Here is a 27,589-nt window from a genome sequence, read left to right as displayed (position 1 = left end):
GTTAAATAAGGGAAAAAAGAAGAATAATCGATCTTTTCTGCCTTTATTTGCCGCCACCACTCCGATAAATTAATCGCCATATTTACGGATTCAGCCAGCGTGGTTGAAGCTATTCAAACCGATACCACGAAACACCCATGGATCTAGGGCATACAAATGAACGCGCCCTATAGCACCACCTTCGCATGGATCCCTACTGTGGGATTCGTGGTAACATTGTGGCTGATCACCTGGTGGCTACTGAAAGGCAGGCTACGTTATACACCCAAGAGATTCCTGAGAATGACCTAAAATGTGGATCTCAGAGATTATCCAGGACACATGGGCAGTTGAATGGAGCCAAAAAAGAGAACCATTCATCCGAAGGGTTAAGGGAGACTGACTCTGACCACCACTGAACTCAGATCATAACATTGTGGCAGAGGACAGGACATAGCAAGTTTTGATCACCACTTCTCGGCAGCCGGTCCCTTCAGATGTGAAACCTATCAAGTTCCCCACTCAGTGGAATACGTGTTGTGCTGCTGCCCGTAATACCAGGGCCCTCGTGACTTCTATGGGATATCAGAAAACATTCGTGACGCCCTCTCCAACGACCCCACCAGGATTGCGGTCCTCAACAAGTTTAAACCTATCAATATACCTCGATTATCGTAGTGCCCACGGGCTTTCCCATCAATTAAACTTCGAACCACTAAAATTAAAATAAAATAAAGAGATGAAACTAGCCCAAAAATCATCATCGGAGTATGCTAAAAGACATCGATACATTACCTTTCCACTTTTAATGAGAGATCAATTACCTTATGCGCTGCGTACCTAAAACGAAAAAAAAAGTGCTCAATTAATCTCCAAGCACAATCATTAGATTGAAAATAAGGGCCCAGTAGCAGAGCTTCAACAGTCAGAAACAATCAGTTTTTTTTTTTTTTGTTTTAATATCTATTCAGCTTCCATCGACAGCCAGCCACTTCCATCAGTGCTGCCTCGCCATTCAGCTAAAATGGCATCTCACTTCCATCTCCATAGGACGCAAAAAAAACGAAAACTTTTCCAATCACTCGAGGATCAAAATTCTCGAACTGATCCAGCACCGAATAGGCTCGGGAGAATAATTCCACAGGAAATCATTTTCACAAATTGATATTACTTCCTCCTGCACTTAAGCAAACAAACCAACCAACATTGCGTGGTCTATGATTCGGCATGTTTGCTCCTTGCAGGTCCTAGTGCACAGCGCAAGAGATTGAAGGCGGTGTGGAAAGAAACCTCAAAAGTTAATTTTACGACATCGTCAAGAACCATTCGATTGGATTTTGCCGGTGCCTGTAATCTTGCAAGTGGGTTTCCCCCGGAAAACAAAAGTATATTTGGCTAGAAGTGGAAAAACTACGGGCAAGTCAATAAAACTTGTAATTTAAAAGCCATTTCGGAACGTTGGGATTAAATTCCTCGAGTGCCACCGTTGCCGTCAGGCCGCGTTGTGTTGGAGGAAAACGGGAAGCAGAAGCTGTCACTCGCTCCCCGGACAAGGGCAAGTTTGTGCATAATAAGCGAAGTTTGTTTCCGGAGCGCGAACTTTTCCTCCTGCTTCCAGCTGTGCAGCTTTGCGACTCAATCCCACTAACGACCGCCGATTATGTTCTCTCTCTCTCTTGCCCTTGCTTCACCGCCGAGCGGCGACGCACTGGCTATGGCGACCGTGAGGGTGATGAGCCCTTCTTGGAAGAAGCTGGATACGAAACTGCAGACTGTAGCATAAATTTGGACTAGAAAGTGCTGCTCACTTGGACTGGCAGCAAAATTGGAGATCGCTGGAATTTCTGGTCTTGGGATGACGATACTGATGACGGTAATGACGATGATGCTTTCACTGAATTCCTTCGTTTCTATATGTTTGTGTACGAACCTAGAAACTAAGAGATGGCCTGAGGGAAGCATAATTTGATCCTGTGCTGTTATAGTTCCCTTTGCTTTAACAAGAACTTACGGCTGCCTGGTGGAAAATAGGTACAATGCTATGAAACTCTGTCGAGCAGGATAAATATTTGCCTCGTGCACATGGAATGCTTGTAAAATTGTTTGTAGTGAAATAAATTTTATTTCGCTGACGGGATCTCTTCATTCCATGGTGTTGGGTCAACAGTGAAGGAGCAGCAATATTGGACATAGCTCATCTTTTACCTTTTTGGATATCCCAGGAGGTGAAAGTTGAGTTCAAAGTACTAGAAAGTACCGATATCTATATTAAATAACTTATCCCGACTATTCCTGTTTGGGGGCTGCTAGCATGGACTATGCGAGACAATATAACATTTTTGCATACAACGATGTTTGCTTGGTAGTATCAATTATGCTGTTGGCAATTTATCGTACAGCAGTTCTAAACATTATAGCTGTTTCTAGTTCATGTTTGTAATTTGTTTTCAAGCATTGATTTGCTATCTTTAGCGCTGATTGGCATAATATGTTATTGACGTAGACTACGTCTTACGGGAAGGTACTGGGGGTAAAACGAGCATCTAAAATTGCAACCGTCACGAAAAGGTGTAAGGTTTTGAACGCTTATAACTTTGTCATTTATAGATGAAATTAAAATCTAAATACACCAATCGATAGGAAATAACTCTCATAATCTGCTACAATAAACGCTTTTACAATTTTCCATAAAAAAAACTGTTGAAAAATGTGCAAATTAAAAGTGATAATTTTATCGCTGTTTTCACGAAATAAACGTTCTCCCTAAACCCAGTCGTCATAATCGAGTACCATTTGGGTGCACATCGTGCAGCTTGAATCTGAAAAGTTATAAAACAGGAACAAAGGACTTATTAGCTTTTGTAAACAACGCATTTTATCGTCGGTTTGGTGTAACTGATAGCTCACCCATGCATACTAACACCACTATACCAGGTAGGGGAGAATTTTCCTTATCTGATGGTAGTGTTAGCATGCGTGGGTGAGCTACCAGTTACACCAAACCGCCGATAAAATGCGTTTTTTTACAAAAGCCTTCGAAAAAGTAATCGAGAAATACTTCTTGGGCTGTGTCCCAATTGGCGAGTTAAATTTAACTTGTGGTTAAACGTGACATTTCGAAAGTTATTTTCAATGTTCGAAAATCCCGGAAATTGATCGGTTTTCAAACAGAACTCAGCCTCGGTTGCCAAAATTTAACTTTTAGTCGGTCAGAAATAACCACGATTGGATAGCAGTTATTCGATAACTCACGAGTTAAATTTAATTCGCCCATTGGAAAACAGCCTTGGTAGTCAAATTAGAGATCATCCATAAATAACGTAGAATTTTTTTGATCAATTAACCCCCCTTCCTTCTCGTAGCGTGTTTTGCTATACCTAATACATGGCCAACTTCTAAAACACCTCTCCCCCCTAAACTATTTCGTTATTTATGAAAGTTCCCTAAGCATTGGGCAACAGTGAAAATCAGCAGCACACACACAAAACGGGTTGGACATTTATGCGAAATTTTGGTATTGATCGTGAATATCTCGCGATCAGAATATTTTAGCTTGAAATCTCTTCATTTATTTAATTCTCGGTACATCTTTTATCTATTGATTGAATTTCAAAAAATACTAAATGGGGGAAATGTAGGAATTTTCGGCCTACATGTCCCTAATTTGGGCTCATCGCTAAAAGTCTGCTATTTATCAATTTTATCGAGATGAACGCGTCATTAGGACGGTACTAATAGATATTTTTGGTCGCTTTTGAAAATTTAGCCGATTCCTGAATTTATGCGGAACGAAAGCGGAGTACGAGGTGGCCGTGAAATATCTGAAGGATTCCAGGGCGGAATTCTTCACGCACGACATCCCCGGTGAGAAGCCCTTCAAGGTAGTCATCAGGGGTCTACCAAACTCAATGCGCTGCAAGCCATCCGAACGATCTACTCCATCATCGTACGGTGGGAGCCATACCGTGGTGGCCATCGTGACGTAACTCAGTGTCAGAGGTGCCTCAATTTTGGACACGGTACCCGCAACTGCAACATCAAGCCACGCTGCAGCAACTGCGCTCACGAACACGCCACTTCTGACTGCTTTGCGGATGGAGCCGTGGCGTTAAAATGCGCCAACTGTGGTGATGCACATCAAGGTTCCGACAGGCAGTGCTCCAAACGCGAGGACTTTAAACGCATCCGGACAGCAGTGGACTAGCGGCTAAATTCAAGAAGGACCTGTCCATTATCACCCGTACCGGTTCCCGCTTCGTAGTTGGATGAGATCTAAATGCTTGCTATGAGGCCAGAACCAGAACGGTCGTCTGCTGTTCGACCATTTGCAGCTTGGGCTGTACTTCGTTCGGTTTACGAATGAGCCTACATTTATCTCACCGGCGGGCAACCCATCGACGCTAGACCTGTTCCTGACAAATACCGGCTTGTCCAAGCCGGTAGCCTTGAACGAACTCAGCTCCGACCACCAACCGGTTATGGCTGAACTGGGCTACAACGTGGCCTCTGCTTCAAGTCTGCACAAGGATTACCACCGCGAAAACTGGGCCCAGTTTGGACGCGTGGTAGACAGACACATCATCGTCAACCCACCGCTTGACTCCGTGGAAGACATCGACCGAGCGTTGGAGGGACTCCACCAAGCCATAACCGTGGCTGACGAGGCGTGCGTCCGACGAGTTTCTGTGAAGGGTAAGTTTATTGCCATTGATTCCCACATCCAACTCTTGATTCGCCTGAGAAATGTTCGTAGACCCCAGTTTCAGAGGACTGGAGATCTGGGCAAAAAACGTGAAATGGCCGATCTGAACAAGGAGATTGCTTCCAGAATGGACTCACTCCGAAATGAAAGTTTCGGGCGTGTTGTCCAGAACCGCTCCAGACCATTATGGAAGGTAGCCAGATCCTGAAAACTCATCCCAAACCCGTTCCACCTCTCAGAGTCGAAAATGATCACGATCGGCTTTTAATCACCCCACAGGAGAAGGCAAATGCGATCGGCGAGCATGTCACTTCATCGCATTTGCTTGGCTCGAATATCCAAAGTCCGCTCGAAGATCAGGTTGCGCAATGCGTTCAAAACCTTGTGTCGTGCCTCCGGCGGATATGATTACAGTACAACAGATTTGCTCAGCACTGAAATGCACCAAGAACATGAAGGCTCCCGGGTTTGACGGTATATTCAACTTGATCTTGAAGAGACTCAGCATGAAAGTGCAGTCTCTTCTAACCGCTATCTTCAAAAGATGCTTGGAACTGCACTACTTTCCAAGCATCTGGAAAGTAGCAAAAATCATACCAATTCGCAAACCCGGAAAGGATCCAACATTGCCTTCAAGCTACAGACCAATCAGCCTCCTTTCAGCGCTGAGCAAATTGTTCGAAAAACTCATTCTCAATCGTTTGCTCAAGTTTGTTGAGGAAAATAACATTCTCCTTCCGGAACAGTTTGGATTCAGGAAGGGGCACTCCACCAATCACCAGCTAGTACGGGAATAACATCCGAAGTATCAAGGCTGTATCCAAGTCCACAGCCATGGCCTTGCTAGACGTTGAAAAGGCGATTGTCAATGTTTGGCATTACGGACTTGTGTACAAGCTTTGTAACTTCAACTTTCCTTTACATGTGGTTAAAATCACCCGTAACTACCTCCAGCAAAGGTCGTTTAAGGTATCGTTGAATGGCTGCCTTTCAAACACGTTTTCCATCCCAGCAGGAGTCCCGCTAGTCTGCTGGGCCCCTTGCTTTACAGCATTTACACTTCCGACATTCCTCCCCTCGGTGACGGTTGCGTGTTTTTCCTGTTTGCAGATGATACCGCAATAGCCGTCAAAGGAAGGATGCCTCGCGAAATAACAAACAAAATTCAACGATGCCTTAACGTCTTTGCTGATTATGCCATCACGTGGAAAATTAAAATCAATGCCTCCAAAACTCCCTTAGCTCAATCGGTAAAGGCGCAGCTACAAAGTAAGATTATGCTCGAGGTGGCTGGGTTCGATTCCCGGTTCGGTCTAGGAATTTTTCGGGTTGGAAAATTTCTCGACCTCCCTGGGCATAGAAGTATGATTGGACTTGCCACACAATCATATCAATGCAAAAATGGTACAGGCATCGATAGCTCTCAATTAATAACTGTGGAAGTGCATCTAGAACACTAAGTTGAGAGCACGCAATAAGCTAATATGCGATATGCAATAAACTTGAAATGCGAAGAAGAAGAAGAGAAAGCCTCCAAAACTCAAGCGATCATGTTCCTCCATCGGCAATCGCCCAAACTGAAACTGGCTCCCTCTTGTACTGTAATCATGGATGGCACAAGGGTTGAGTGGTCTGCCGAAGTAACCTATCTCGGGATGTTGTTCGATGAAAAGCTCCTCTTCCGTTCGCATGTAGAGAAAACTGTAGTCAAGTGTTCTACCTTGGTTAGCTGTCTACCGTATATGAGTTATCGAACCGACATCCCAACCCCCATCAAACCTCACACAACAAGTCAAACTCCTGCAACAACAACAACAGGAATTATCCAGACAACTAACAGCATTGGACCAACCGACACAATCATCAGATCCACGTCAGCAGTTCTGCACACCAAAGTTCAACGAGTAAAATTCCACAGCAACCAAGTTTCAACCAACAACGCGCCGTATCAGCACCTGTGACCGGACGGCGCGATCCAATTTCACCACGAGCTACTTTTAGCTAGGTAACATTTTTCACCGAGTTAGGCCTCTGTAATTTGCTTTCAGGAATAAATTCATTATTAGTTTGGTCTTCAACCAGTTCAGTTGATTTTTAATCTTTTTAAAAACATCTCCGGTAAGCCCCGAACTGTAATTTATGTATATCCGTATATCCGCTGATCCCGCCTCTCAAGGGTGAACAAACTGGCTGTTTACAAACAAATCATAGCACCTGCGATCCTCTACGCAGCTCCGGTGTGGGAATCATGTGCACAGACTCACAGGAACAAAATCCAGGTCACTCAGAATAGAGTGCTGAGGATGGTTCTTGATCGTCCTTTCGACAGTAGAATAACAAATTTACATGAAAAGGCAGGCATTGCCAAAATAGATTCCAGAATTAACGAAATTTTATAAGAACATGCTTTGATAAGCAATTTTTACACAGTAGGTTAGGTGTATATAGTAGCTGTTGGTTAGTTGTAGTTGCAAATAGTAGTTTTAAGCAGTCTTCTTTTTTTTCAAATTTATAACAAACCAATCCCACCAAGGTGGTCATTCTTAAAACAGGCCTGATAGGACTAAGAACTGTAATTAATAATAATTGAAATTTCAAAGGAACTAAAGTTGAAAAAACGCATCTGTGTCACTTGATAAGTAATACATGTTAACCACACAAGTACAATAAATAAAGATCATTTAAAGTAAAGTAAAAGTAATTGATTGATTATCTTCATCGATTGTTTCTTTACATTGCTACAGCCAAGCGAAACAATTCAATCTGAACATTGCATTAGGTCCTAAGTAACAGTGACAAGATTCTCTTCATCGACTTTCTCCGTGTATCCCCTTGGCCATTAGACCGATGCAAAATTTGAAATTTTTGCTCCACAGTGCTCAAACGATTCCAAATTGGATCCTGCTTAGTCTCCAAAAATTTGAACTACTTTTGTAAGAATCTGAATTGGCACAAACCATTTCAAGTTTATATGGGAATTACTATGGGAAAACTTATGTTTTTGTCTATATCTATGTAACAATTCACCATCACTGTGCTTTCAAAAATGATAGCAGTGATTGTAGCAAATTTTTTCAGCTACAACTTTGTTGAAAACCACTTTTCAGTCAAATGCACGAAACAAAAGTTATTAATGATTCAAGTCACTGATGTCTTATGATTATGCTCATTCAACTGTTCAGCAGGCAACATTGGTGTATCTGGTGAGAAGAATAGAGCACAAATATTATGGCTACTATGTCACACTGCAGAGTACAGTGTTGCTAACAGAACAGCTGCTTGATCATGCCATAAGATTATCAATCTCTTAAACAATTAATAACTATTTAATTTGACATTTGGCTGAAAAACGATAATGCGCAAAGTTGTAGCTTAGAAAAATTCGCGTAAGAATAGTTATAGAACTTTTTGAAAAAGCAATATGGAAAATGGGTAGAAGACAATGAACAAAAAGTTTGGTTTTCCCACAGTAATTTCCATATAAACTTCGAATGATTTTTGCCAAGTCAGTTTCTTACCAAATGAGTTTAAATTTTGGGAGGCTAATCAGGACCTGATTTGAAGCCGTTTGAGCACTGTGGAGCGAAAATTTCAAATTTTGCATCAGTCTATTGCCCATGTAAAGACATTCCCAGGTATTTTCAGCACGCAGATCGATAAAAGAAGCTTTTATCTAGCATCTAAAACGATAAACACAACAAGAAACAGTTATGTGCTCAAGAGAAAGTCGTCGAAGAGAATAGATCCATGTTACATAGGACTTAATGCAATATTCAGCTTGAATATGATCTGAATATTTTTTTCAATGTAGTGATGTAACAGGTTGTATTGGCTATCAAAGTAACAGCAACACCGAGAAATGTTAATCCAAGCGAGAAAATCGATCATCGCGGTTAAGTTCTTATGTAAGCTCACTGTCGAATGTGTAATTTGTGATAGATATGGAAGTCACTTTTTCCCACCACAGAAACGCCCAGTGTTCTTATGCCAAATGATACACGCAATCTTAAAAAAACAGCAGTATTTACACAGATAGAAATTCTGAATTTTAATAGTGATGTAAACATTTATTCACGTAAACTTGTATTTCATTTCACGCAACCGACTAACGTAGTCTACGTCAACCATGCGGTCGTGCCTTGTACACAATCCCACTATTATTTTTTTTGTTAATGGAAGTTAGCGACAAGTAGCAAGACCAAACAATGCAATCATTACAGTCATCTTTCAAATCGAATCAAAATCCCAAATATGTGTGTTGCAGAGTATTTAAAGAGTTCTTATGTAGTTCCAAATTCAAAATAAATTACATTTCATTTTAACCTACACAGTTCGAAAAAGCAGTGTAAATTTCTGTCACTTTGATGCACATAAATGGAGCGTCACATATCATACAAATTTATATTGCAGATCGTGTAATTTTATGAGTAATTTAATGAAATATTCTAATTATTGTATGCAACCATCCATCTTTGTAAGCAATATTTCTTGCAAGTTGCTAGTTTACGTGAAAAGGAAGTTTACATGCTTCAATTTTAGCGTGCATGGATATTTACATCACCATTAAAATTCATATTTTTTTGGTGTGTAGGCGCTCCAGCTACTACAGTAACTTACCAGCTTTAATTGTTATGATGTATGTCTAAGTGTGTTTACATTGTTCTTGCTTTGACAATACAGTATTTCAAACAGGTTTTCTATACCTGCATGTTAGTATAACAATTGTTATCTTAAAACTATTCAGCTAAATCTTAATATAAACGGAACTAAGCGGCGCGTAAACGTAATTGCTTCTCACCCCAGCTGGCCTGCACAGCTAAAAAAAGTAGTGTAAATTTCCGTTACTATGATGCACATAAATGGAGCGTCATTAATCATATAAGTTTAGATTATAGATCGTCTAATTTTATGAGACATGTCATGCAATATTCCATATATTGTATGCAACTGTCCACTTTTGTTTGCAACATTTCTTGCAAGCTGCTAGTTTACGTGAAAAGTAAGTTTACATGTATGAATGTTTACATGCATGAATGTTTACATCGCCAGTAACATTCAGAATTTTGTGGTGTGTGGGTCCAATCCCAGTCGGCACCGCCGGGATGTTCTGAGGCATAACATCTCTGATCCCGCCTTCCTTCGGAAGGGAAGTAAAGCCGTTGGTCCTCGGTTCTTGAGTTGATGGGTCGATAGGTAGGGTCCAGGTGCGGTAGCTGCCTCCCTGCCAGTCCCTGCGTCGGTAGCATTGGTGCTCAGCACGGAAAACAAGATCCACGGAAATCAAATCAAGGAAAACAAAAGCTGTCTTAGATTGACAGATAATCAAGCCAAAGAACCAACAACTTTGGCTTAAGGCAAAATATTGGTGGATGAAGTTTCTGCCACCGGAGTGATTTTTACAAAGTTTGGTTGTTTCATAGTATTCCAGATCATTCCAGATTTATTTACCTGGACCAGATTTTCCTGAAAATGATCTGGCAGCGCTGTCTGTGGCCACTCCAACTTATATTTTTAATCTATGACTTGGATCTTGGTCTGAAATGTTGTTCTTAGTAGTTTTATGATCAGTCTAATACATTGATTATGCGATGCTTGAAGCATTAAATCACTCAAATAGACACATTTGATCAACTTCTTCTCTCCACAACGGACAAAAGCTAACCAACCAACAGCACAACGTAAACAGCACCAATTATTCAAAGCAAATACAACTTAACATCTATCAATTTTCCAATTAAAATAATCCAAATCGCTGTTACCTCGGCGCCGTCTAATTATCACAAGAAAATTGTGTTTATCAATCGCAAATTAAATTTCCCCAGCCGCTGCTGATACCTCTTGATGGCAATGCCAGCCAATAGCGCCGTTTCCCAACCAACTTTGGGTGGTGTGACTGTATGCCAACTTTAATCATGCAATAGCTTGCCGGTTTGCGAAAACTCCCCGCTTTCAGCAAGTATCCTACACCCCACAATGCTCGCAAAAAAAAAAAATCGAAAACAAATTCACGCTTAGCGCCACACGCAAGTTACAGCGCACATTCCTGAGGCTCTGCTCCGACTAGCTAGTGACTATTTTGTTCCGCTCGGCGCGGTTTCCGACCCTCACTCGAGGTAGGTACGTGCTCTCCCTCGTCACACCAGACACCACCCTCAAGTTATGTAATTATGTGCCGTGAGCGCACCGCTTAACAGTGAACTTGTAAATTATAAAATTGATTAAATACACATATCCGAAGTAGAGGTGGTGTTGGAAACATGAACAAATGGAAAAGCATGATTAAATGGTTGGTTGGTTGGTTGGTTGATTGTAGAAGGTTGCTATTTCGGCACCGGCCGCCACACTCCGAGATCGCTCGGCTTGAATGTGACATTAGGTAGGTGCAGAGAATAAGTGAAACGAACAAATTAATTGTGCGACATGGGGTTTCGTTGTTACAATTTTCCCCATCAACATTATAAACATGCGATGATGTTGGTGCACAAATTACGTTATCAATGTTTTGCATTTGTTATATTATCGTTGAATTTTAGCCAAGAATGGAAGCGTCGTAGTGAGGCTTTGCTGCACCCTAGGAAAACCATGACACCAAATTGAATGAATGCCATGTTTCTGAATTTTCTCCAGGCTTCTAAATTTTTAACAAGCTTAAAAAACTCAATAACCATTTAATTCCACTACCCTATTTGCTTATCCTTGACAGATACGCATATTTCATCTACAATATGCAGGCTTCTTCAGTGTCTTGTACTAATACTCGACTGAACAAACCAAGCTTGGTAAACTTAAATCTCCTGTAAGCAATGCTTAAACAAAACCATCAAACATCTAAAACTAGAATCAATTCTCGATAGATGTTTCATCAAAATCGGGTCAGAAATGATGATATGGGAGCAATATCTAATGTTAAAACTAATATGCTCAGGTACCGAAAGTTTAACAACTTAATGTTTATCCCCTTTGGGCAACGAGGGGCAAACTTGGTCCCTTAAATTTGAATAGAAGATATGATTTCCCATTTTTTTTCCTTGTCGGGTATTTTCATCACTGCGACCATTTTTCTGATCTATTGTGATATATTCCCCATTTTTTTTCTTTAGCTATATCAAGATGCCGTATCACTATTATTAGGAGTGATCGCCATCGTTTGACTAACGGCATTATACTTCGAATAAAGTGCACTGCCGTACTGGGAGTTGTTCTCCAAATGTCAAAGGGTTCTATCAGCCCCTTGTCGAAGAACTTACGCCTTTTATTGAAAATTACCGGACAGTGGCATAGCAAATGTTCCGAGTCTTCCTTTTCCATGCCACAGAAGCGACAAACATCATCTTGAAGTTTTCCAATCAGCTTCAAGTGATAACGGCTCAGACAATGACCTGTTATAAGACCTGCATATATACTAAGATCTTTCTTAGAAAGTTCCAGGATTTTGTGGGTCACAGAAATGTTTGGAATAATAAATCGCTTCGACTGCCTAGCAATGGAAGTGTTCTTCCAGTTTTCCTCTACGCTTTTGGCTCCATTCTAAGAGATGCAGCCGATAAGCCACAAAAGGGCTCTGGCCCGATGAACTTATGAGAAGATCCGAGTCTTGCTAGTGCATCAGCTCTTTCATTTCCCTCATTCCCGCAATGACCAGGAACCCAATATAAGTCGATTTGATTGTGACAAGACAATTTTTGAAGTGATTGAACACACTCCCAGACAAGTTTTGATGTACATGTCGCCGACTTTAAAGCATTTAGAGCAGCTTGACTGTCGGACATGACGCATATATTTGAACTCTTATAGTTTCTACGCAAACATATAACGGAACACTCTAAAATTGCTTGGATTTCAGCTTGGAACACAGTTGGCCATCTGTCCATAGGAACCGATATTTCTATCCCTGGGCCAGTTACTCCTGCTCCCACTTGATTGTTCAATCTTGAACCATCTGTATAAAAAACAATCGATCCTGGACGAAGAACCGGCCCATCAAATTGCCATGAATTACGCCCAGGGTCAACTACAGGCCGGACTCGATTATCCGGAGGCTTGATTAACCGGAGGCTCGATTATCCGGGGCTCGATTATCCGGAGTCATATTTTTTTTACCTATCTTGCAAATTATTTTTCATAAACCGCTTGGAAAACCGACTTTCGATCCGAGGACGAGTAACATACATCGTTCGACTCAGTCTGACAAGATCGGGAAATGACTATATTTAAGTGTTTGTGTGCCTTTGTTACAAAATCCGGCGTTAAGGGGTGTTGGATTACCTTTGACCTGAAAGGAATCAAACATATCATGTGCCACAACAACATACAAAAACTGAATCCCATGATGTTCCGTTCACTAATTACGTCACGTTTCAGGGGGGGCGGGGAACGGCAACCGAACAAAACTTTTGAAGATCCGTAAAAAAAAATGTACCAAAGGGCCTTTAACCCTCCGTTACTCACGCTGTTGTACTTTGTACAACACACATGAGTTTTCCATTGCCATTTTATTGCTGAGTTACCAATCGATCTGAAACCAACGAGTATTCCTCAAAAAACTTGTTTTGATCTAAACAAGCTTAATTTTGATTACAGTAAACACCTAAAAAATGCGGATAATAGGGAATATGTAAATGGAAACCGCGTAAACTGTGACTATACTACGTGGGATTTGACTTAACTGATTACAACATGGAATATATCGAGATCCTGACCAGATAGAAAGTTAGTTGTCTCCGACAATGTTGTTCAGGAGATCATAGCCTTGTCGCTGGTGGATAGTAGTTCAGAATTTTCTCATTACGTAGCGCTAGTATACATGTGAAATTCTCGCATGTAATATATCTCGAGATCCTGACCAGATAAAAAGTTACTGTCTTTCACAAAGTTTTTCAGGAGATCAAAGCCTATTGCTTGGTGCTCAATAGTTCAGAATTTGCTCACTACGCGACGCTAGTATACACGTGAAATTCTCATATAAAATATCTTGAGTATAGAAAGGTACTGTCTTCGGCATAGTTGTTCAAGATTTCAAGGCTTTTTCGAAGGTGGACAGTAGTTCAGAGTTTTCTCACTTTGCGGCGCTACTATAGATGAGAAACTCTTACATATAAAATATCTCTAGATCCTGACAAGATAGAAAGTAAATGTATTCGGCAAAGTTTTTCAGGAAGTCAAGATCTTTTTGTTGGGGAGTTGTTGAGGGGGTCAAGACTTTTTGGCTGATAAACAGTAGTTAATAATTTTCTCACCACGTGGCGTTAGTATACATGTACACTTCTCGCATTTGCTATATCTCGAGACCCTGATCAGATAGAAAGTTGTTCAGGAGGTAAAGGTCTTTTGGCTGGTGGACAGCAGTTCAGAATTTTCTCACTTCATGATGCTAGCACAGACAAACAGACATAACACTCGTAAGTTGTTCATCGAACAAGCATTTAACGGACAATTTAAAAGTATTGCAGTTGGTAGTACCGCCACCTGTGGCGCGCATAGTCAATTTCCTTTGCGTTTGACGTTTACTCACTACCACCATCTGTTCAGTGTAGTGCCCACCACAGTGTATTCAACAGATGGCGGCAATGTTTTAGCGACGATGTTTTACAGTCAGAAATATTCAATGTGTTATGTCTGTTTGTCTGTGATGCTAGTATACATGTGAAATTCTCGCATTTAAAATATCTCACGTTCTTGACCAGATAGAAAGTTACTGTCTTGAACAAAGTTGTTCAGGAGTTTAAAGCCTAAAGTTTATGAGAAAATTCTAAACTTTTGTTCACCAGCCAAAAGACTTTAACCTCCTGAATAACTTTGTTGCAGACAGTAACTTTCTATCTGATTAGGATCTCGAGATATAGCATATGCGAGAAGTGTACATCTATGCCACGTGCTGAGAAAATTCTTAACTACTGTTTACCAGCCAAAAATGCTTTGACCTCCTGAACAACTTTGTCGAAGATAGTAACTTTCTATCTGGACAGGATCTCGAAACAAACCACATGCGAGAATTTCACGTGTATTCTAGCGCTACGTAGTGAGAAAATTTTGAACTACTGTCCACTAGAGAAATCTATCTGATCAGAATCTCGAGATATTTTACATGCGAGAATTTCGCGTGTATACTAGCGCCACATAGTGTGAAAATTCTGAACTATTGTACACCAAGCAATAGGCATTGACCTCATGGACAACTTTTTCGAAGACAGTAATTTTCTACCTGTTCAGAATCTCGAGCTTAGCATACGCGAGAATTGTACACGCTTACTAGCGCCATGTGATGAAAAATTTATAGGCTACTGTCCACCAGCCAAAAAGTTTTGACCCCCGGAACAAGTTTGCCGAAAACAATAACTTTCTATCTGCCCAGGCTCTCCTGCTATTGTATATGCGAGAATTGCATGTGTATACTAGCACCGAGTAGGGAGAAAATTCTGAACAACTGTCCACCAACGAAAAGATCTTGACTTCCTGACATTTGTTCTTTATCTCGTCAGGATCTAGTGATGTATCACATGCGAGAACTTATCATGTATACGAGCACTACCTAGTGAGAAGATTTTGAATTACTGTTAATCAGCAAAAAAGTTATGATCTCCTGAACAGCTTTGCTTAAGACAGTAACTTTCTATCTGGTCAGGATCTCAAGATATTTTATATGAGAATTTCACGTTTATACTAGTGCCGTATAGTGAGAAGATTCTGAACTACTTTCAACCAGCCAAAACTACTTGACACCCTGAACAAGTTTGCCGAAGACAGTAACTTCTATCTGCTCAGGATCTCGTGCAATTGTATATGCGAAAATTACATTTTATTACATCGTGAGAATTGGTCTTTTGGTGGCTTCTTACCTGTAAATTTATATCAATTTTCTTATCTTATTTTGTAGTTCAATTCATTTATTCATCATTTCAGTAAAAACAGTAGTTCATCAGTAAAGTGATTCAGTAAAAACAAAGAGATTTGCAAATTTGATCATAAATCAATCCTTATTGACTATTTTACCAAGAATATTTCCTCTGATTTCACGAAGTAAAAACTGCCGTTCCACCGGCAATTGGTTTTCCTCAGCCCATGTGATGATAGTGTCAATACTGTTCAGCGCTGATTAATCTGGAACTGGTTCGTACTCCTCATCTTGGTTGTCATCTGCTGTAGAAATGTTTGCAGTTTCATCCAGAGTGGTGTTCGTCACACTTTCTCCTTCATAAAAATGTGAATCATGGTTAAGAACAGACTATGTCAGCATCAGACATGACATCGAATCATCAGTTGAATTGTTACACTATCATCCCTAGAGCACTGGAACTAATATTTGCAATGTTATCATTTCAAAAGTATTAATGGAAAATGGTCGAAATTGATCGAGTGCGTCAAGTTAGGAACCGCGTCAAATATGGTGCCTTCACGGTAGCCGTGATTTTAGTCAAGCTCAACTTTGTCTCTACACACTCGTGAGAGTCGCGAGACTACGATTTTTCTCAAGTTGAGGGGTCCCATGGCGTGGTTGGCTACACGTTCGCTTCTCAAGTGGATGGTCCATGGGTTCAATTCCATTGATCTTCTTATCGAATTTTGATGTATTTTAATATGCCTCATGATAGGTTATTATCCAAGTCCGTTTCTGGTCACTTTCCCGGGGCACCTGGAACTTGTCCGGAAGTGGCCAATATGGTCCAAGGTACTTAATTTTTTCCACCATTGATCTGGTTATCGAATTTTGATATAATCTGATGTGTCGCATGATAGGTTTTTATTCAAGTCTGGTTCTGGCCACTTTTCCGGAGGCACCTGGAACTTGCCCGGAAGTAGCCAATATGGTCCAAGGTACTTAATTGTTGCCACCATTGATCATGATATCAAATTTTGATTTAATTTGATGTGTCGCTTAATGGGTCTTGTTCCTTTCAAGTCAAATTTAGCCTCATGACCCATAAATGCCGGAACTTGTTCCGGCCATATCTACAAAACCAGTGGTCCGATTCTATAATCCTTCAATAGCGTTCAATGGGACCACTAAATGCATTAAAAGAGAACATAAGACCAAAAAAATTTTTTTTTTGATGGCTCGATTATCCGGAGGGCTCGATTATCCGGAGTGAAATTTTTTTCAAGACTCCGGATAATCGAGTCCGCCCTGTACTCGACAAAGTCGATAGAAATTGTATCTTTTCTCCATCCAGTCTTCGTTGTTCCTTACTAGAGAGTTGATACTAACAGTTTTTAGAATCGTAAGATGTCCTCTAAGGTCTCCTTCAAAGAGTTTCACTGACCTTGTAATCCTTAGAGCACACTTTTCGGCTTCTAATTGTACAAATTGATGCAATGGTAGCATAGAAAGCAAAGCATCCAATGCCTTCGATGGTGTACTTCTCATTGCACCTGTTATTGAGAGAGTTGCTAACCTTTGGAGTTTTTCTAACTTTCTCTGAACAACACTCTCTTTTGTTTTTGGCCACCAGACCAATGCACCATAAGTAATCCTGGGTTTCACAATTGCCGAGTAAATCCAATGGATCATTTTCGGTTTCAGTCCCCACTGTTTACCGAATGTTCTTTTGCATATCCATAGAGCATTAGTAGCTTTGTTTATTGCCTGCTCTAGGTGCATATTCCAATTAAGTTTACTATCGAGGATTACTCCAAGATATTTGACAGCATTAGAAAGTTCCAAAAGTGTGCCTTTCAATATTATGTTGTCTAATGAAAATTTCTTCCTTCGGGTAAATGGCACGATAGTAGTTTTAGAAGGATTTATGTTTAATCCTTCCCTATCACACCACGATGAGACAAAATTTAAAGCAATTTGCATTCTGTTAGCGACAATACAATCATATTTGCCACGTACAATTATGACTATATCATCTGCGAAGCCAATTATTTCGAAGCCATGGGCTATTAAATTTTTGAGAAGATCGTCAACTATTAAAGACCACAATAGAGGTGATAACACGCCTCCTTGCGGGCATCCTTTGGTTTCTCTTACACTGATGAGTGAGCTTCCAAGGTTTGCTGATATTTCTCTTTTTGATAACATTTCATTGATGCAATTTACAATGCTTTGATCGAAACCACGTTTCATCATAGCTGTAGTCATTGAATCGTGAGATGAATTATCGAATGCACCTTCAATGTCAAGGAATGCAGCAAGTGAAATTTCTTCTGCTTCAAAAGATCTTTCTAGTTTTGTAACAACCGTATGGAGTGCTGTTACTGATGACTTACCTTCCTGGTATGCAAATTGATATTTGCTCAGAGGATTCGTGACTAAATATGATGACTTTATGTGTTCATCTATTATTTTTTCCATTATGGATGGGGATGCAAAGAGAAAGTCGACGAAGAGAATCTGTCAATATTACTTAGGACCTAATGCAATGTTCAGCTTGAATTCATTTTTTTATTTGAGGGCAAATTTATATTCCTATTCTACGGGTGCAACCGATGAATTTTACAAACGTTTAGAAAAGTTTTGAATGGTACATGAAAAGTTATGCGTGATTTCAACCTTTTTGCCCTAGGACTGTCACCATTCCATGTATTTCGACCAAGATTCGACCGTGTCACCCCATGTATATGCGAGCGAGAACGGAAGAATCATGGATATTGCTGACGTTTTTTCTTACGCACACTACGTCGCGTATACGTATACACGAAATGTTTTCATGCTCATGCCAACAATTTTGTTGATTTTCTTTGCGCTCCGCTTGGAAGTACCGGAAAGTTTTGATTATTTTCTATGTTGTAAAAATAAACCACCTATTTACATTTCTGACAAGTTGCAACTGAATGCTTATGATTCTAGATAGAGCTGGAATTAGGGCGTAACAGCCTTTGTAAACAATGACTTGTATCGATGATTTCTAGGAACTCAAGGCACGAATACGCAAAACAACATAACCTTTGGGTAGGGCAAGTCTTTCCCTACCCGATGGTGTGGTTGATTTGCGTTGGCAAGCCTCAACTTTCTGGAAATCATCGAAAGAAGTCATTGTTTACAAAAGCTGTTACGCCCTAATTCCAGCTCTATCTAGAATTGTTTTAAAATAACTGTTTCATGGCCAACTAGTTTTATTGCGCTTACTTATAAAGCAACAAAAGGATTTATTTTTTGGTTTTATAAGGGCAATTCATATTACTTTTTTTTATACTTCAGAGCAGTCATAAAACCTTTCATAAGTGAAAACAGCATAAGCATCAGTTGGTTTTTAAATTAGCTTTATAGGAGTTTTGTAGATAGCTATAAGAATGTTTCATGACTTGCATTGTATATGACCGTCATAAAGCTGTAGGTAATGGTTGCAGCTGCAATAAAACCTTTATAAATTTTGAATATAGCCAAGCAGCTCTAGATTTATTACTTGGGATATGGTCCATATAGACATATTATAAAAATTTCTGTATTTACACCAAAAATTGTGATTTTTTTAAAGTACGCCATTCGATTACAAATAGCTTGAAACGGATAATGTGATTGGAATCAAGTCGATAGGTTGTATCGTTGTCGAGAAATCGTTAAAAACACACCGTGTAAATTGCGAAAAACCGTGTAAAAATAACCGTGTGAAAAAAAACTGCGTAAAAAAAGACTTCAGTGTATATATATATAAATTATGAGGAAATATATATATATTGTTATTTTTATTATTCTTATTATTTATTAGAATTATTATTTTAATTATTATTATTAATTCAATCCTGTCTCCACACCAACCAGAGATATTAAAATTTGAAAAGTGAATATTTTTAGTAGAAAAACTTCAATAACTCTTGATCGGCGAAAGATATCGACAAGCTCTCAGCATCAAAAGTTTGCGCTTTCTAAAGTAATTTTTCAGACACCTTTGCTGAGAAATTTTAAATTAGTAAACTAGAGCAGAACAACCATTTTTCAGAGACAGCCTAACTCAATTCAAGAAAATATCTCTAAATCGGTCAAAGAGAAACAAAAAAGTTCTTTCCTACAAAGTTGCTTGAAATTAGCCTGTATACCTTAATTTCTTCAAACAAAAAATTAGATTTTTGATTATAATGATTTAAATATAGCCATGATTGTTGCACCTTCCCCACATGATGTTAACTTCAATTTGTAAACCGTTGAATGAATTTAATACGAGATAAATTTAGACATTGTAAAATCTAAAACTATATGTAATCCCAGCTGTGTGGTAGTTCCCCTTTAAACATGGAAGCATACGCATTATCAAACACAATAACCACAATTATTGTGTAATTGTAATAAATTTAAGTGTTTTGCACAGCGCGGTGAGCGTGCCACCGTTGTGGGATGGTGATAAACGTAAACGCATGTCAGCTGTGTGTGTATGCGTGTGTTTTTTTTTCATGGGTGAGCTACTGGATTTGTATGAATATTTACTGCAAACAACACCGGTAGACGGGCATTTGGATGTGGCTTGGGTGCCGGGAGAGAATTCCTAAACGCCTGTCTCGAATTTCGAACGCGCTGTTAACAACAATAAACCGCCTCGTTTGATTTACCAACCGGCCCCTACCGATACGCACATGAATATGGTTTTTCGTTTCCGTGCAATATGCATGGTCGTTGACTCGCGATTGAGCTTGCGATGGGATGTTTTTGTTTGCTTTCTGCAGTGGGGGAGTGGATTCAATTTCAAGGTTTTTCCGCAAATTAAACAAATCTTCGATGCGAATTGTTGATGGGAATTTGAACAGCACGATAATGTTGGCTGCTACTGATATCCGCATGATTTTAAATCTCGTAATTTTCCGTTTTGTGTTGATGATGTGATTGTATTGTGTACAACTCCTTTAGCATCTAAACCCTAAAGCACTTCTTGAATCCAATAGCCACCGTACAAATCGAACCACCGATAAAACCTGCTATTGCATTGCCCATAACGATGAAGACATTAAGTCGAATGAAACAACTCGTGAGACAGCAAATTTTCTACCAATTTCACACCATGCCCACGCTTGCTGATTGCCACCTAGCTTGTTAGTATTTGTTCTTTGAAGGTCATATGCGCCCCTTAACTTTAACACGAACCGTCAACAGCTTATTATCCACGGCATCCCGGCAACGCAAAGAATCTCAGACAACACGACACGACCACACCATAGACGATGATGATAATTATGATCGAGCACTTTGCGATGCTCATCATCCATAACTTGCGAGTGCTATTTTCAAGGTAGAAGGTGTTGGCTGAACGCTGATCGCCATGTCGCACCGCTTCCATCACGCACTGATGGTTGATTCTCACCACCACCAACAACAACAATAACCCAATGGACTTAGAAGAGGCCTGAAAGCTGATTTTCCAAGCGGATAGTCAGCCAGAATAATTAACTTTGACCTCAAGCTGCGAATTCTTTAGCTTCAGGTTGGCCTTACTTCGGCTTAGCATGATGAACTTTGACTTAGCCTTATGTGAAGGGTGGTAATTAATACCGGCGTTCGTTTCGGCTGAGAGGAAAACCCGACGTGGTTGTTTGAATAAAGTCGATGCGAATGTTACATATGTCGACCTAGCATAATAAACACGTAAAGAAAATTGAGTGAGACTTAATTGTGCCAGCATCATATTATTCGATTAAAGTTGAGGAAACATGACAACTTATATTTAGGATGCCTTTCAATGCTTTATAATGAGCTCGATTCATTTAGAATGTAGACCAGTGGCTTTCAATCTTTTTTAGATTGCGACCCACTTTGTGAAATTCCATAAGCATGTATTCATGTATGGGTTCTTATCCTTAATTCAGAGGGACACTCGAAATCCGAGAAATCTACTTGGACCTCGCAAGCATCTTCCTACGCTTACGCTTCACCCTTCGCATACACTTCTTTTACGCCACTTAGCTTTCATTTTGGGTTGGGTAGTAAAGGAACGAAAAGAACGTCTTCACTGCTGGACACACCTATATTGAATATAAATGCGGTAAGGCAAAAATGACATTTTAAACTCAAAAATAGTTTTAAAACACCAAAAAAGCCAAGCCAGCAAAACTGAGTTAAATCATTGGACTGGCTTTTTAAAATATCCTGAGATTCCAATTTTGAAAATTTAAAAAATTACCTCACATCGCGGCCAATTTTTCAATAATCTTGAAAACTAATCGGCAGCTCCCATAATACATAATCTCAAACGTTAAAATAATCCATTAAATGATCCAAAGAAATTAAAAAGACTCAGAATTTTAAACTTTAACTCTAACTAAACTTTTAACTTTAAAATTCAAAAATCACCTTACAATTGCCTGAAAACGCCTTATCAGTTCTAAGATTAAACGATAGAACAGCCCTGAAAATGCCAACACATAAATGGCTTTTTTTTTTTAAATGCCATAATTTTTAGAAAAATTAAAATCCCGTTAAGATGTTTATATTACATTAAGAAAATGTCAATGCTTCTATTCATTTGGTTTTCTGAATTTCTGCGACCCATTTTAAGGCAGCCTGCGACCCATCGTTGGGTTGTGACCTATAGGCTGAGAAAGGCTGATCTAGACAGTTACTTGCAGGGCTACTTCCATTCATTTAGCATACATTAATGTTCTATGGTATTATGGTTTTGTAATTATAACCCAAGTAACAATTCAAGCTGAACAGTAAGACCAGAAGCTGATGATTGGTTGATTTAAGGTGTATAAATCTGATTAACAGCAGGCTGAATATCTAGTTGATTAGTAGTGCATGAAGCTAATTATATCACCATAATTAAACCTCATTAATTTAGCTGATATAAAGATTGAACAAGCCTTATTTTAGCTTAGAATTACCCCACAAATCAGCAATGCACTACAAATATTTTGATAGCATAATTGGTTAAATGTAGTCAGTGTCACTCGTTGCATTTCCGGCATTTTTGTTCTCCTAAATTCAAAGCCTACCTTTCTAATCCCAAGCAGCGACAGCAGTAGGGACAAGGTAGAGGAGCTTTTGAGGAATAGCTCCAGGTAGAAGTGGGCTGCGACGACGTCGGAAGCATTAACATTTGTATTTCTGTGTTTTGACTGCTATATTGCACTGAGTTTTCAGACAGAATTCCAAAAATATAACTCAATTATGGCACTAAAACAGCTTCCACATGACGATCGAAATAAATCGCGCACTTGTGTCCACATTGTGTTAACTACACTTGAAAATAAGAGGAATGTTTTACTGTCACCAATTGTCTCTACCTGGTGGAGACTGAATTTAGGTACCTGGTTAGGTAAATTGTGACATGTGAGTTGATACCTGCTGATTTTTTAGTACCTATCGCTTAGTATATAACTCGTAGAAAAAAGGTGGATTTTTCAGTGGTGTTGAGTACTTAGCACTGATGAAGTCTGCAAGTAGTAGACGAATTACGCGTATCTGTCGAAAGATAAGCTATTATCTTCACCAATTGTTGTTTACAATTCTGCATTGCTATATAATACTCTTCCGGTTGCTGTTATTCAACTTTAATTTAACGTATTTCAAGTTAATGATCATACCTTTTGCCACACATATGCTTAAGTGGTCCAGTAGGTGTGATTGATGCCTGTGAATCAACGACTGCCTGTTCGAATCCCGAAATGCAAAGGTCATTTTAAGACTTATAATAACAATATAAATATGTAAATCAATTAAACAGCACCTTGTTGCAGTCCCATAAAATATGTAAGATATGAAGCGGTATTCAATTTTTTTTTCTAAATAAAACTAGAAAGCTATACAAGGGTATATAACTGTTAAGCTTTCGGCTGATTAAAATTACCAGGTTAAGATGTTTAAAAGCTGAGAAAAGGTTAACGTTAACACAACAATTATTCAAACTAAGGCTGAACTGAAATTGATCAAACAACACTTGTTAAACATTAAATTGTTACTTGGGAAGTTACAATAAAAGGTTAAAAGGTATATATTTTACACACACTTAGACATATTAATGTAAATTTAGGTGCTTTGAGACTGACATATAGTTTACTAGCGTCAATTTTGACATTAAATTGAGTCACAATAGACGCGAAATTGAGCTCAATCAAACGTACTTTTCGTCGACTAACGAATTCGGAGCACTTAATTTTACATGAAATCAGAGCCAACATCTCGAAGGGGCGTAATTGCTTTTGTAAACAATGGCTTTAGCCGCCAATTTCTCGCGAATGAAATCTCACTCCTCCAAAATAACAATGCTAGCTGGTAGAGGAAACATTTATCTACCTGTTGGTGTCATTATTTTTCATGAGTGAGCTTTAATTCGCGAGAAATCGACGACTAAAGCCATTGTTTACAAATGCAATTACGCCCCTTTGAAATGTTGGCACTGAAATGTTTGTTTACTACTCATCCTTTAGGTCAAAGATAGATTCCGTCACGTGTAAGATAAGGTATTTCTAAGTGTAAATAAGACCAGTCCTTTGGTTTGTTTTTTCCGTCGATCTTGTTTTCCGTGCTGAGCACCAATGCTACCGACGTGCCAGGAAGGCAGCTCCCACACCTGGACCCTACCTATCGACCCAGCAACTCATGAACCGGGGACCAACGGCTTTACTTCCCATACGAAGGAAGGCGTGATCAGAGATGTTATGCCTCAGAACATCCCGGCGGCGCCGACTGGGATTGAACCCAGGCCTGCTGGGGTGAGAGGTAATCACGCTTACCACTACACCACCGGCGCCGTTAAATACGACCAGTCAATTTTGTTTTCAAAGAATCATTGCTACTATTTTCTTCGATGAACGCAGAATTCAGCAAAACAGACAGCTGAGCGTAATATGAATGATTTTGAGTTTATTAGCAACCATTACATTTATTTCATGCATTCATTAGCCTCTAACTGTTTTTATCAACAGAATTCCGTAAAATCATGTGTAAACTTTTTGTAGGTTTTGAAAATTGATACAACTTTTGTCAACAACTCAAATCTGTATCTCTTATGCATGATGAACCAGAGCAAATAGTACTCACCATTGTTTTTCAGTGAATGTAAATTACATTCACTGAAAAATAAAAACAAGTTCTGCCCGCTCTAGTTCATCATGCATAAGAGGTACATATTTTATTTCTTCAAAAAAAAAAGTTTTAACAAATATAAAACTCTACAAAAGCTGCAAACATTGTTTTAATGAATTCTGTTCATGGAAAAAGTTAGAGACAAATGAATGTAAATGATTCGCCATGCCTAGATGGATATTTGGTATTATTTCCCACTTTTTCTTATACCAGAAGTCACCATCTTGGATCTCAAAAAATCGCGGGAAATCGATTTATGTTCTCTAGTCGTCATCTCGATTCCAAAAATACCCATATTGATGGGTATTTGTCAGTATTTCCCACTATTGCAGAAATCGGAAGGCGCCATCTTGGATTCAAAATGGTGTCGGAAAGCTATGTTCATCTTTACATACTTATCCACTCAGTAAGGTTTTACTGGGTTTTTGAATTGCGGAACTGTTTGGTAAAAGCTAATAAAATGTATAAAATACAAAAATGAGAAAATTTATTCCGAACTTGTACAGACTTAATTCTAATAACCTCATTTACTGATAGAGAGTAAAAATTTCCGATATCATTGATTCCTTACGGAAAACGTTCATTTGAATTTTTAACGACTTTTCAGCAATTCAATAACCCAGTTAAAAATACTGACTCCTGGAAAATAATCTAAGTTTGTATACATTATCCAGATTTCAATAATACCTCTATTGATGAGTATATGAACGTATTTACCACTAGCGTGCAGAGGAATCTTGTTAAGAAGGGGCATTTTTTTCTATGGTTTATTTAATCTGGGGACAGAGAGTACTTCAAAGTGCGTGGGAGATGGTGTTGTCCACCCACAATTGTTTCCATTGTTTTAGTTTAGCTAATTTTATTAATTTTTTGCTCCGGCGGAGGTTCATATTCTTCAGGGCAAACTGCTTTCAGACAGCCAATGGAAATTGGCAATTTAATCCCATCGACGATGTCGATGATGAACCGTCCCAAAGTACCGCCAGTACCGGTGACAGAAAATGATGCCGAACATTCAACATGTTTTGAAGATGATATAGCTTAGCTTAGCTTAGCTTAGTCTGACTGCACGTATCGATAGTTGCACTCCGTGATTGATCTGAACCAGTGAAATTGTACAAAGAATCAACTGAATGGGGCTTGGTAGTAACCTGCCATTCTCAGTGTACATGTTCCAGTGACTCCTACCTTTAAAGATCAATAACGTCACCGGCCACGTCCTTGCAATCAGGTGGGAGAGGGAAGGAATGTTAGTGTGTGACTTTTGTTGTTTTGGGACCGTGTTTACCTCTGCATCCCACAAAAGTCACAGGAAGGAGGTTTTGTTAGTGGGTTAGGTTCGTTGGATCAGGATTCACCTTGATAAGTGATGCGATCTTTTGTTTTGTGTAGTTATTTATAAGTGTTTTCGATTTATGCTCTAAACAGCCGGCTGTCTAGAGATGTAGATCATTATTAGATGTGTGTATACCGATTTAAACCAACAATAAGGATACTGTTGGGGCCCCTCACAAAGTGTGATGATGGTTTATTTTATTTTATCAATGACCAAAATAATTAATTATAAGCGGTTTGAACCGATTTAAACCAACAGCAAGGATGCTGTTGGGGCCACTCACAAAGTGTGATGGTGGTTTACTTGATTGAATATAAAATAATTATTAGAACCGATTTGACCCGATTTAGACCAACGGCAAGGATACTGTTGGGGCCACTCACAAAGTGTGATGGTGGTTTATTTAGTTCGGAAGAAAATGAATATGTATACTTCTTTTTTTTTTTTATATAATAGAACGAATTTGTACTGATTCAAACCAAAAGCAAGGGTTCTATTGGGGCAACTCACAAAGTGCGATGGTGGTTTATACTATAAGGGCATAAAACAAAATCAAGAGCCATTTCGGTTTCCATAGCTTCCTAGACACTCGGCCGCAAAATAATCTTATCCGACGGAAACGTCTCGATCATCGCTGCACAATGGTTTATTATAGCATTTATAAAGTAAATTTGAATACCTTATTGTTTATTTATTATCCATTTTGACTTGACTTGGTACCGTTCAGTTTTATGATGACAAAGTTGCCTGGAGAAAAGTGACAGTTCAAAATGTTTCGGAAGGGAGTCAGCTAGTGTCGTCCAAGTTCAAGTGCGGAAAAAATGCCATTTAAAGTGGTACAAACAATTGAAAGATGCGAAACATGCCTAACCGTAATTCTTTCTGGTTGGAAAGAAGCTGGAATCCTACACTGGCCGGAAAAAAAACGCGGTAGCGAAACTCTCTCAAGACGAGTTCTCCATGCCAAACCCAATGTGGGAACGTATCAATTGAGTGAAAAAAAGAGAGTTCAAGACTCGCTTGGAGGCTGAAGCAGAATTGGAACAGATGTAGCCAGTTTCGGATACGGTCAACATGTTTTGAAGATGATATAAAGGACAAACCCGAATTTATTGTAACGTACATAAACAACTGTAACTTTTTAACCACGGTAACAAATAACTTAAAATTTTCAGAGAAGATTCTTATACGAATTTTTAGTAAGCCAACAACAGACCAAAGTTCAATGGCAAACTAATACCCACTTTTCAATTAGGGAATCCAAAAGCTGTCTTTAAACTTTGTACAGTTGCGAAAAAGTTCATCCTCAAAAGTCCTCTGGAAATATTTTTAGAACTCTTCTTTCTTGACTTTAACTCAGAACACCTTGGAACTGAAATTCCCTTAGAGTTTCAGAAGAATTTCCTCAAAAAATTATTCCCGGAATGAGCTAGAAATTACCAGTACTCCCATGTACTTCCTGTTGGAATTTCACTCAAAATTTAATTTTCTCTGTATCCTTTTCGGAATTATCTTGGAACTATATGCAGGATTCACTAGAAATTGCACGCAGAATTTTCTTGGAATACTCCCTAGAAATCATTTGGAACTGTTCTCAGGATTCAATATCCTTGAGGTTCTT

At 39.2% G+C, this 27,589-nt stretch overlaps 1 protein-coding gene across 4 annotated transcripts in view; it reads right to left on the bottom strand.

Annotated features, from left to right (window-relative positions):
- LOC135712517 (Ig-like and fibronectin type-III domain-containing protein 1) overlaps positions 1–27,589 on the bottom strand; it is a 573,983-nt gene that overhangs the window by 425,030 nt on the left and 121,364 nt on the right. For 3 of the 4 annotated variants that reach the window (XM_065235464.1, XM_065235462.1, XM_065235466.1), the window contains exon 2: positions 804–819. The exons of the other annotated variant lie outside the window; for it this stretch is intronic. The gene's annotated coding sequence lies outside the window, so the exon portion shown is untranslated. The remainder of the gene's footprint in view (positions 1–803; positions 820–27,589) is intronic. 4 annotated transcript variants of the gene reach the window in all.

This window comes from Ochlerotatus camptorhynchus, unplaced genomic scaffold (genome assembly GCF_037179485.1).
Source record: "Ochlerotatus camptorhynchus isolate MF236.1 unplaced genomic scaffold, CSIRO-AGI_Acam_v1.1 ptg000491l, whole genome shotgun sequence".
Lineage (NCBI taxonomy): Eukaryota > Metazoa > Arthropoda > Insecta > Diptera > Culicidae > Ochlerotatus > Ochlerotatus camptorhynchus.
The sequence above is the reverse complement of the archived record's forward strand: the minus strand, read 5'-3'. Positions and strand labels throughout refer to the sequence as shown.